Below are 7,996 nucleotides of genomic sequence, written 5' to 3'. Positions count from 1 at the left end.
TGCTGTCTCCCGCGTTTGCGAGGTAGCGCAAGGAAACAGACGAAAGAAATGGCCCAACCCACCCCCATACACATGTATATACATACGTCCACACACGCAAAATATACATACCTACACAGCTTTCCATGGTTTACCCCAGACGCTTCACATGCCCCGATTCAATCCACTGACAGCACCCTCCTGCATGTTCAGGCCCCGATCACACAATTTCTTTTTCACTCCCTCTTTCCACCTCCAATTTGGTCTCCCTCTTCTCCTCGTTCCCTCCACCTCCGACACATATATCCTCTTGGTCAATCTTTCCTCACTCATTCTCTCCATGTGCCCAAACCATTTCAAAACACCCTCTTCTGCTCTCTCAACCACGCTCTTTTTATTTCCACACATCTCTCTTACCTTTACGTAACTTACTCGATCAAACCACCTCACACCACATATTGTCCTCAAATATCTCATTTCCAGCACATCCATCCTCCTGCGCACAACTCTATCCATAGCCCACGCCTCGCAACCATACAACATTGTTGGAACCACTATTCCTTCAAACATACTCATTTTTGCTTTCCGAGATAATGTTCTCGACTTCCATACATTCTTCAAGGCTCCTAGAATTTTCGCCCCCTCCACCACCCTATGATCCACTTCCGCTTCCATGGTTCCATCCGCTGCCAGATCCACTCCCAGATATCTAAAACACTTCACTTCCTCCAGTTTTTCTCCATTCAAACTCACCTCGCAATTGACTTGACCCTCAACCCTACTGTACCTAATAACCTTGCTCTTATTCACATTTACTCTTAACTCTCTTCTTTCACACACTTTACCAAACTCAGTCACCAGCTTCTGCCGTTTCTCACATGAATCAGCCACCAGCGCTGTTTCATCAGCGAACAACAACTGACTCACTTCCCAATCTCTCCCATCCCCAACAGACTTCATACTTGCCCCTCTTTCCAAAACTCTTGCATTCACCTCCCTAACAACCCCATCCATAAACAAATTAAACAACCATGGAGACATCACACACCCCTGCCGCAAACCTACATTCACTGAGAACCAATCACTTTCCTCTCTTCCTACACGTACACATGCCTTACATCCTCTGTAAAAACTTTTCACTGCTTCTAACAACTTGCCTCCCACACCATATATTCTTAATACATTCCACAGAGCATCTCTATCAACTCTATCATATGCCTTCTCCAGATCCATAAATGCTACATACAAATCCATTTGCTTTTCTAAGTATTTCTCACATACATTCTTCAAAGCAAACACCTGATCCACACATCCTTTACCACTTCTGAAACCACACTGCTCTTCCCCAATCTGATGCTCTGTACATTCTTTCACCCTCTCAATCAATACCCTCCCATATAATATACCAGGAATACTCAACAAACTTATACCTCTGTAATTTGAGCACTCACTCTTATCCCCTTTGCCTTTGTACAATGGCACTATGCACGCATTCCGCCAATCCTCAGGCACCTCACCTCACCTCACCTTACCAACCAGTCAACAATACAGTCACCCTCTTTTTTAATGAATTCCACTGCAGTACCATCCAAACCTGCTGCCTTGCCGGCTTTCATCTTCCGCGAAGCTTTTACTACCTCTTCTCTGTTTACCAAATCATTTTCCCTAACCCTCTCACTTTGCACACCACCTCGACCAAAACACCCTATATCTGCCACTCTATCATGTGGCAAGCTATCATGTGTCGGAGGTGGAGGGAACGAGGAGAAGAGGGAGACCAAATTGGAGGTGGAAAGATGGAGTGAAAAAGATTTTGTGTGATCGGGGCCTGAACATGCAGGAGGGTGAAAGGAGGGCAAGGAATAGAGTGAATTGGAGCGATGTGGTATACCGGGGTTGACGTGCTGTCAGTGGATTGAATCAAGGCATGTGAAGCGTCTGGGGTAAACCATGGAAAGCTGTATAGGTATGTATATTTGCGTGTGTGGACGTATGTATATACATGTGTATGGGGGTGGGTTGGGCCATTTCTTTCGTCTGTTTCCTTGCGCTACCTCGCAAACGCGGGAGACAGCGACAAAGGAAAAAAAAAAAAATAATATATATATATATATATATATATATATATATATATATATATATATATATATATATATATATATATATATATATAGTATTTTGCATCTGATTGGTTGAATGAATTCTGGGAAGTCAGGAAGGATATCCAGGATGATTATCAGTTCGTATATATAGGGCCAAAGGGAAGCTGGACACCATTTCATGCCGATGTCTTCCGATCATATAGCTGGTCAGCCAATGTTTGTGGCCGGAAAAGATGGGTATTTTACCCTCCAGGAGAAGATCAGTTTTTATGAGACCCGTTTGGCACACCCATATATGATGTAGATTCTGCTGAACTGAGTGATGCCTCTAAGTATCCAAAAGCACCTTCAGCAATTGGCCGTGTGGAGGTCATTCATGAGCAGGGTGAAACTATATTTGTTCCTTCAGGATGGCACCATCAAGTCTGGAACCTAGAGGACACAATCTCCATAAACCACAACTGGTTGAATGGTGCCAACATCCATATAGCATGGAACTTCTTGGTGGAGTCCCTTAACCAGGTTGAATACGCCATTCGGGATTGTAATGAGATGGATGACTGGATTGGGTAGTGTCAACTGTTATTACGTGCCACTCATGGCATGGACTACCATGAATTTTACACTTTCCTTCGTACTGTTGCACGAAGGAGAATTGATTGTCTAACAGGGCCACAGGAAGATCCGCAGCAATATGAGGAAAAGTGATCTGGACTCTTACCAGATTTGAGTACTCCGCCTAAACAACATGTTCCTGCAGCTGTGAAACAGCCTATCAAGCCGGCCATCAAGTGCTCAACTCTTCCACGGATGTCTTCCCAAGTGATGCTACTACGTTTGTGAATCAAGAACTATTGCAACACAAACCTCGCCAGGTGGTAGAGTGTCCTGCAGTGTATCGAGACAGACTTCCCCAAAACTTTTTTAAAGGGGAAGTAAATGTTTATAGTTGTGTTACTGGAGTGATAGTTTTCATACATGGTGCTCTGACAAGAAAATAGTGAAATTGGAAAAAAATGTAGCTTAGACATTGAAGTTTATTCTTTTTTTTTTTTCAGTGATAGAGATGGAAAGCAAAAAGGTGTTTTCATAAATGTACTGGAAAAGTTGAGATCCAAATAAATTTTTGGTCTGTCAAGGCTTCATTATTGCGGATGAACAACTACCTACCCTCATGTATCTAAGATATGGTTGTACTTTGTGTAATGAAGAAAATTGAGAAACATCATAAGCCAATATTCCTGTTTCATGATAATAGTAGTGGACCAGGCAGTATGATACAGTGGTTAAATTGATGAAAACTACTATTGACGTTTGTGTAAATAAATTATACATTTCCCTTTTCCATAGCCAGAGGTTGAACCATTATGTGACATTCATTTTTTTCATTTCATTTCAAGCTAGAAGTTTCAGTTTTCTAAATGATAGAATTTAAGAAAGTAAATTCTCGATTAATATGGGTAAAACTGAAAGTTGATGGAGAGAGATGGGTGATTATTGGTGCATATGCACCTGGGCATGAGAAGAAAGATCATGAGAGGCAAGTGTTTTGGGAGCAGCTGAATGAGTGTGTTAGTGGTTTTGATGCACGAGACCGGGTTATAGTGTGGGTGATTTGAATGCAAAGATGAGTAATGTGGCAGTTGAGGGAATAATTGGTATACATGGGGTGTTCAGTGTTGTAAATGGAAATGGTGAAGAGCTGGTAGATTTATGTGCTGAAAAAGGACTGGTGTTTGGGAATACCTGGTTTAAAAAGCGAGATATACATAAGTATACGTATGTAAGTAGGAGAGATGGCCAGAGAGCATTATTGGATTACGTGTTAATTGACAGGCGCGCGAAAGAGAGACTTTTGGATGTTAATGTGCTGAGAGGTGCAACTGGAGGGATGTCTGATCATTATCTTGTGGAGGCTAAGGTGAAGGTTTGTATGGGTTTTCAGAAAAGAAGAGTGAATGTTGGGGTGAAGAGGGTGGTGAGAGTAAGTGAGCTTAGGAAGGAGATTTGTGTGAGGAAGTACCAGTAGAGACTGAGTACAGAATGGAAAAAGGTGAGAACAATGGAAGTAAGGTGAGTGGGGGAGGAATGGGATTTATTTAGGGAATCAGTGATGGATTGCGCAAAAGATGCTTGTGGCATGAGAAGAGTGGGAGGTGGGTTGATTAGAAAGGGTTAGTGAGTGGTGGGATGAAGAAGTAAGACTATTAGTGAAAGAGAAGAGAGAGGCATTTGGACCAATATTTGCAGGGAAAAAATGCAATTGAGTGGGAGATGTATAAAAGAAAGAGACAATAGGTCAAGAGAAAGGTGCAAGAGGTGAAAAAGAGGGCAAATGAGAGTTGGGGTGAGAGAGTATCATTAAATTTCAGGGAGAATGAAAAGATGTTCTGGAAGGAGATAAATAAAGTGCGTAAGACAAGGGAGCAAATTGGAACTTCAGTGAAGGGCGCAAATGGGGAAGTGATAACAAGTAGTGGTGATGTGAGAAGGAGATGGAGTGAGTATTTTGAAGGTTTGTTGAATGTGTTTGATGATAGAATGGCAGATATAGGGTGTTTACTTCCCACGTATTCCCTGCGTGTCGTAGAAGGTGACTAAAAGGTGAGGTAGCGGGGGGCTGTAAATCCTCCCCTCTTTTTTTTTTCTTTTGTAATTTTCCAAAAGAAGGAACAGAGAAGGGGGCCAGGTGAGGATATTCCCTCAGAGGCCCAGTCCTCTGTTCTTAACGCTACCTTGCTAACGCAGGAAATGTCGGCAAAGCAAAATAGATAGAATAGAAAAAAAGAAAAATTTATATATATATATATATATATATATATATATATATATATATATATATACATTTTTTTTTTTTTTTTTTTTTAAACTATTCGCCATTTCCCGCATTAGCGAGGTAGCGTTAAGAACACAGGACTGGGCCTTTTAGGGAATATCCTCACCTGGCCCCCTTCTCTGTTCCTTCTTTTGGAAAAAAAAAAAATTGAGAGGGAAGGATTTCCAGCCCCCCGCTCCCTTCCCTTTTAGTCGCCTTCTACGACACGCAGGGAATACGTGGGAAGTATTCTTTCTCCCCTATCCCCAGGGATAATATATATACATACATATATTAATATATATATATATATATATATATATATATATTTTTTTTTTTTTTTCTTTTTTTTTATACTTTGTCGCTGTCTCCCGCGTTTGCGAGGTAGCGCAAGGAAACAGACGAAAGAAATGGCCCAACCCCCCCCATACACATGTACATACACACGTCCACACACGCAAATATACATACCTACACAGCTTTCCATGGTTTACCCCAGACGCTTCACATGCCTTGATTCAATCCACTGACAGCACGTCAACCCCTGTATACCACATCGCTCCAATTCACTCTATTCCTTGCCCTCCTTTCACCCTCCTGCATGTTCAGGCCCCGATCACACAAAATCCTTTTCACTCCATCTTTCCACCTCCAATTTGGTCTCCCTCTTCTCCTCGTTCCCTCCACCTCCGACACATATATCCTCTTGGTCAATCTTTCCTCACTCATTCTCTCCATGTGCCCAAACCATTTCAAAACACCCTCTTCTGCTCTCTCAACCACGCTCTTTTTATTTCCACACATCTCTCTTACCCTTACGTTACTTACTCGATCAAACCACCTCACACCACACATTGTCCTCAAACATCTCATTTCCAGCACATCCATCCTCCTACGCACAACTCTATCCATAGCCCACGCCTCGCAACCATACAACATTGTTGGAACTACTATTCCTTCAAACATACCCATTTTTGCTTTCCGGGATAATGTTCTCGACTTCCACACATTTTTCAAGGCTCCCAAAATTTTCGCCCCCCTCCCCCACCCTATGATCCACTTCCGCTTCCATGGTTCCATCCGCTGACAGATCCACTCCCAGATATCTAAAACACTTCACTTCCTCCAGCCTCTCACCATTCAAACTCACCTCCCAATTGACTATATATATATATATATATATATATATATATATATATATATATATATATATATATATATATATATATATATATATATATATATATATATATATATATATATATATATACATATATATATATATATAAATATATATATATATATATACATATATATATATATTATATATATATATATATATATATATATATATATATATATATATATATATATATATATATATATATATATATATATATATATATATATATATATATATATATATATATATATATATATATATATATATATATATATATATATATATATATATATATATATATATATATATATATATATATATATATATATATATATATATATATATATATATGTATATATATATATATATATATATATATATATATATATATATATATATATATATATATATATATATATATATATATATATATATATATATATATATATATATATATTTAGATAGATAGATAGATAGATAGATTGATAGCGAGGTAGCGCAATGGAAACAGACGAAAGTATGTCCCAACCCACCCACATACACATGTATACACATACACGTCCACACACCCAAATATACATACCTATATATCTTAACGTATGCATATATATATATATACAATAAAGACACATATGCATATATACACATGTACATAATTCATGCTGTCTGCCTTTATTCATTCCCATCGCCATCCCGCAACACATGAAATAACTACCCCCTACCCACGCATGTGTGCGAGGTAGCGCTAAAAAAAGACAACAAAGGCCACATTCGTTCATACTCTAGCTGTCTTTAGCTGTCATGTAATACCTGTCTCTAGCTGTCATGTAATAATGCACTGAAACCACGCCTACCCTTCCACCTTCATCCCCCAAAGAACTTTCCATGGTACCGAGATGTTTCACATCCCATGGTTCAATCCATTGACAATATGTCGACCCCGGTATACCACATCGTTCCAATTCACTGTATTCCTTGCACGCCTCTCGACCTCCTCCAGGTTCAGTCCCCGATCACTCAAAATCTTATTCACTCCATCTTTCTCCCTCCAATTTGGTCTCCCACTTCTCGTTCCCTCCACCTCTTACACATATATCCTCTTGGTCAATCTTTCCTCACTCATTCTCTCCATGTGACCAAACCATTTCAAAACACCCTCTTCTGCTCTCTAAACCACAGTCTTTTTATTACCACACATCACTCTTACCCTATTATTACTTAATCAAAACACCTCACACCACATATTGTCCTCAAACATCTCATTTCCAGCACATCCACTCTCCTCCGCACAACTCTATCTATAGCCCACGCTTCGCAACCATATAACATTGTTGGATCCACTATTCCTTCAAACATACCCATTTTTGCTTTCATAGATAATGTTCTCTACTTCCACACATTCTTCAACGCTCCCAGAACTTTCGCCCCATCCCCCACCCTATGATTCACTTCTGATTCCATGGTTCCATCCGCTGCCAAATCCACTCCCAGATATATAATCACTTCACTTTCTCTAGTGTTTCTCCTTTCAAACTTACCTCCCAATTGAGGTGTCCCTCAAACTTACTGTACATAATAACCTTGCTGTTATTAACATTTACTCTCAGCTTTTTTCTTTCTCATACTTTACCAAATTCAGTCACCAGGCTCTGAAGTTTCTCATACGAATCAGCCACCAGCGGTGTCATCAGCAAACAACAACTGACTCACTTCCCAAGCTCTCTCATCCACAACAGACTGCATACTTGCCCCTCTTTCCAAAACTCTTGCATTCACCTCCTTAACAACCCCATCCATAAACAAATTAAAGAACCATGGATACATCACGCACCCCTGCCTCAAACCAACATTTACGGAGAACCAATCACTTTCCTATCTTCCTACACGTACATATGACCTAAATCCTCGATAAAACCT

General features: G+C 39.8%; 1 pseudogene; it reads left to right on the top strand.

Moving 5' to 3' along the window:
* Positions 1–2,156: 2,156 nt before the first annotated feature.
* LOC139753619 (2-oxoglutarate and iron-dependent oxygenase JMJD4-like) lies at positions 2,157–2,789 on the top strand (annotated as a pseudogene).
* Positions 2,790–7,996: the final 5,207 nt, after the last annotated feature.

The sequence above is a fragment of the Panulirus ornatus genome, chromosome 15 (assembly GCF_036320965.1).
Source record: "Panulirus ornatus isolate Po-2019 chromosome 15, ASM3632096v1, whole genome shotgun sequence".
Classification (NCBI taxonomy): domain Eukaryota; kingdom Metazoa; phylum Arthropoda; class Malacostraca; order Decapoda; family Palinuridae; genus Panulirus; species Panulirus ornatus.
This window is presented reverse-complemented; position numbering and strand designations above follow the sequence as displayed.